We start from the raw sequence: 5,039 nt of genomic DNA on the forward strand, positions 1-5,039 counted from the left end.
TGCAAGGATGCTTCAACATATGCAAGTCAATAAATGTGAAACATCATTTCAGCAAAATTAAGGACAAAAATTATATGATCATAATCAAAAATTGATAGACGCAGAAAAGTCATTTGACAAAATTCAACATCCCTTCATGTTAAAGACTCTCAGCACATTAGGTATAGAAGGAAACTATCTCAATACAATGAAAGCCATGTATGACAAAAACAGCAACTACATCATCCAGAATGTGGAAAAGCTGATAGTCTTTCCCTTAAGAATGGGAACAAGACACGGATGCCCACTCTCACTGCTCCTTTTTAACATAGGATTGGAAGTACTAGCCAGAGCAATCAGGAACAGAAAGAAATAAAGAAATAAAATGCCTCCAGACAAAGTCAAAATGTCCCTGTTTCCCGATGACATGATCCTGTATATAGAAAAACCTAAAGATTCTACAAAAATAGTCTTACCGCTGATAAATAAGTTCAGTAATCTTCTAGGATACAAAATCAACACACAAAAATTAGTAGCATTTTTATACTTCAGGAGTGAACTAGTAGAAAAAGAAACCAAGAAATTAATCCTACTTAAAATAGTCACCTAAAAGGAAAATTTAGGAATCAATTTAATTTAACCAAGGAGAACAGAGGTCTCTACAACAAGAATAACAAATCACTGCTAAAAATAAAGAAGGCACGAAAAGAAGAAAAGGAATTTTATGCTCTTGGACTAGAAGAATTAACATTGTAAGAATGCATAAAATACACAAAGCATTCTAAGGATCAAATGCAATCTCCAGCAAAGCACCAATGATATTACTCAAAGAAATATAAAAAACAATTCTAACATTTATATGAAACAAAGAAAGACCTCAATTAGCCAAAACAACCCTGAGCAAAAAATAAATAAATAAATCCAAGGTATAACACTACCCGACTTCGAACTATACTACAAAGCTATAGTAACCAAAAGAGCTTGGTACTGGCATAAAAACAGACACTCAGACTAATGGAGCAGAATAGAGTACCCAGAAATCAACCCACAAAATTACAACCAACTGATCTTTGACAAAGGCAACAAGAATATACTTTGAGGAAATGATTTCTTCTTCAACAAATGGTGCTGGAGAAATTGAACATCCATATTGTAGAAGAATGAAACTAGACCCATACCTGTCCCCCTATTTGAAAATCAACTCAAAAAGGATTAAAGACCGAAGTATAAACCCCAAAACTATAAAACTCATAAAAGAAACATAGAGGAAACACTTCAGGATGTGGGACTGGGCAAGGACTTTTTGAATAAGTTCCCCAAAGCACGGACAACAAAAGAAGAAATAAACAAATGGGATTAAATCAAGCTAAAAAGCTTCTGCACAGCTAAAGAAACAATTAGCAGAGTGAAAAGACAAACTACAGAATGGAAGAAAATATTTGCAAACTTTGAATCCCACAAAGGATTAATATCCAGAATACACGAGGAACTCAAACAACTTAAGAAAAAAAAAATGCAACCCAATTTGAAAAAATGGCAAGAGGAGCTAAATAGGCATTTCTCAAAGGAAGATACACAAGTGGCAAACAGACACATGATGAAATGCTCAACATCACTAAGCATCAGAGAAATGAAAATCAAAAACCACCTTGAGATATCATCTCACCCCAGTCAGACTGGCCATTATCAAAAAGACTGAGAATAACAAATGCTGGTGAGGATTCAGAGATAGGAGAACTTCCCACACTGTAGGCAGGACTGTAAATTAGTGTAGCTATTGTGGAAAACAGTATGGAGTTTACTTAAACGACTATGGATAGAAGTGTCATAAGATTTAGCAATTCCACTGCTGAGTGTTTAATCAAAGGAATGGAAATCATCATGTCGAAGGCAAACCTGCACTCCCATGATTTTTGCCGCTGTTTCAAAATAGCCAAGAGTTGGAGCCAACTAAATGTCCATCGACAGATGACTAGATAAGGAAAATATGGTATACATACACAAGAGAATACCACTCTGCTATAAAGGAGATTTAAATATTGCCATTTGCAGCAACATAGATGAACTGAATGAAAATTAAGTTAAGTGAAATAATCTAGACAAAGAAAGAGATATACTACATGTCCTGAGATATAGTGGGAGGTAATAAATAAATAAATAGATAGATAGATAGATAGATAGATACATACATAAATAAATATAAATAAAAGAAAGATATAACAATCACAACAATTTGTTGAATGTTTAAAATGAGAGGACAGAACTGAGGCCACCAGAAGTGGGAAAGGGATAGGGGAGTTGAGGTGAGGGAGAAACTGGTAAAGTACCACAAAAAATTACTACATTGTACAATATTGACTATACTAATTATCTTGATTTGAACATCACCATTGCACACAGCTATTGATATTCCATGCAGTACCCCACAGATATGTACAATCAATTATGTTCCAATATATAAAAATATAAAATAAGTAAATATTTAAATGTATTACAAATATTTATTAGTAATATAAATTCCCATCCTTTTCTATTGGTAATCTTTCATGATAGTTTTTCTGGTCTGGTCACATGAAACTGATGGTATTTGGTAGCTCTTTTGCTTTCTTGTACAATAAAAGGGTCTGAACTAATCTTTATGTCCTGTCCTAACTGGATTCAGCTTTTTCCTCAGGAAAAAATTAAGTAATTTTGACTATACATATTTATATGTTAATTAATAATTTTGGCTATATATTTCATATATAATTTATTTTACAATAGTCAAATTTATCATAAAATAAACATATTTTATGATATGTCAAAATTATTTATTATAACTTTAATAATATACTATAAAATTTTATTATAATTTATGAATTTATAATATATAACATAATATAAATTATTTACAAAACTATAGTGAAATAGCTTTCCTTAAAATTTAGTGAAATTAATTTTTCTTTGCTTGGTTTTGTCCTAATTTTTCATGAAATTATATTCTTTTTTTTTTAGGTTTCATTTTTAGGTTTGTGGATTATATTTAATATATTTTGCTATTATGTATATTCAAAACATTATGTACTTCTAAACCAAAACAAGAAAGACACAATCATATTAGTCTAACTTCATCCTGTCTTCTCTGCAGTTTCCTCTGTCCCTCACAAGTACTCACCTTTTAAGGATTTGCTTTCTTCTTTCATGTTATAAATATAAAATTATAGACAAAAACACACGAGCGTACCAAGATACGATTTATCTTTGGTTATGGAAAAGCTAATTGCAAATAATGTTATGAGTTTTATTTTTCTTTTATCCCTACGCCATCCATACAACTGTATGTCCTGAAGGGTCAGCTGCCCAGAGAACATTCTTATAACGTACACAGCTGCCCCAAGCTTCACCATGGGGAAGCACTGGGATTTATTCAAGTTCTCTTTGATTGAGGTTGGGTAGACTCCAGTCATTGTGGTATTACAAATAATAATTCTTCAAGAAATAGCTTTGTACTTACAAAAGACCTGTTATTAATGTTCATATTTGCTTGGAATAATGGGTTTTGTGAGAAAAAGCATGTTCTAGATGTGATGAAAATAACCCAATTTTCTTTTTCAGTCTCCAGATTCTTCTGATTTAAATAAATTCAAACTTCAACATCTTTTCCACATGGATGGATTGGTGTATATTAACGTGAATTGGGGTATTACCTTTCTCACTCAGACTGCTGCTGGAATCCTTGGAAATTCTGCACTCCTTTGCTTATATAACTTTACTTTTATCACTGCACAGAGATTGAGACCCACGGACTTAATACTCAACCAGCTGGTCTTAGCTAACAACTTGGTTATTCTCTCTAAAGGGATCCCTCAGACAATGGCAGCTTTGGGATTGAAACCTTTCCTAGATGAGGCTGGATGTAAGGTTGTCTTCTATTTACACAGAGTGGCCAGAGGGGTGACTCTCAGCACCACCTACCTCCTCAGTGGCTTTCAGGCCATGAAACTTTGCCCCAGTATGTCTGGGTGGATGGAACTCAGAATTAAATCTCCAAAGTGCATCATTTTCTGCTCTTTTCTTTGCTGGATCTTGCATCTTGTGTTAAATATCTCTGTTGTAAAACATGTAACTGGCCCAACCAATAACAAAAACATGAGCATGGAAAAAATGTACAGATACTGCTCCTCACCCGCTTTAGGGAGACTGGTATTCTCAGTAACTGCAGTAGTTTACTTGTTCACTGATGGTATGTTTTGGGGCCTCATGGTCTGGACTAGCAGCTTCATGGTCCTTTTTCTGTACAGACACAAGCAGCGGGTCCAGCACATTCACAGCAGCAGGCTCTCACCCAGAGCTAATTATGAAACTAGAGCCACATGCATTATCCTGATCCTGGTGAGCATGTTTGTCTCCTTTCATGCTCTATCTGGCATTTTATCATTTTGGATAACCCAGATTCAAAACCCAATCCCTTGGCTGATAAACATCTCTCTCCTGGTATCTTCAGGCTTCCCAACATTCAGCCCCTTTGTGTTTATTTTTAGTGATACCCGAGTCTCACAGTTCTACTTTGCCTGCTAGACAAGGAAGACAAATGCTCCAAGTATGGTCTCTGGACTCTAAGCTTCCTCCAAAACAGTGCATCATTTATTTAATCACCTGTTCTCCCAATATTTGTAGGATTATAAAGTATTCAAGTCAATGTAGAAAGACTTGGGATTCAGTATTGAATAAAAATGATAATAATATAATATCACATTGTTTTTTACACTGTTAAAAAATAAACTTGATGTAGAAAATTACCCAAATGTATGGTGATTCCTCAAAAAATTAAACTTAGAATTGATACTTATGGAGAGGATCTGATCTGAGCAGGCCTGATGGCCGGCCTCAACCTGCCCTGTCTTCGTACCACATTCTTGATTCCATCACAAGAAAGAATTCAGGAGCAGAGTCACAATACAAAGTGAGAACAAATTTAATGTAACAAATAAGAGAAACAGATTTCACAGAGAGAGTCGTAACATATCTCCAGGGATTGAACAGGGCCTACATCAAGTTTAATATGAAAGTAAGAAATACAT

The 5,039-nt window shown here is 34.3% G+C and overlaps 1 pseudogene; it reads left to right on the forward strand.

The window, feature by feature from the left end:
* The first annotated feature begins 3,624 nt into the window (after positions 1-3,624).
* LOC134372387 (vomeronasal type-1 receptor 1-like) lies at positions 3,625-4,578 on the forward strand (annotated as a pseudogene).
* Positions 4,579-5,039: the final 461 nt, after the last annotated feature.

Source organism: Cynocephalus volans, chromosome 3 (genome assembly GCF_027409185.1).
Source record: "Cynocephalus volans isolate mCynVol1 chromosome 3, mCynVol1.pri, whole genome shotgun sequence".
NCBI classification, from domain to species: domain Eukaryota; kingdom Metazoa; phylum Chordata; class Mammalia; order Dermoptera; family Cynocephalidae; genus Cynocephalus; species Cynocephalus volans.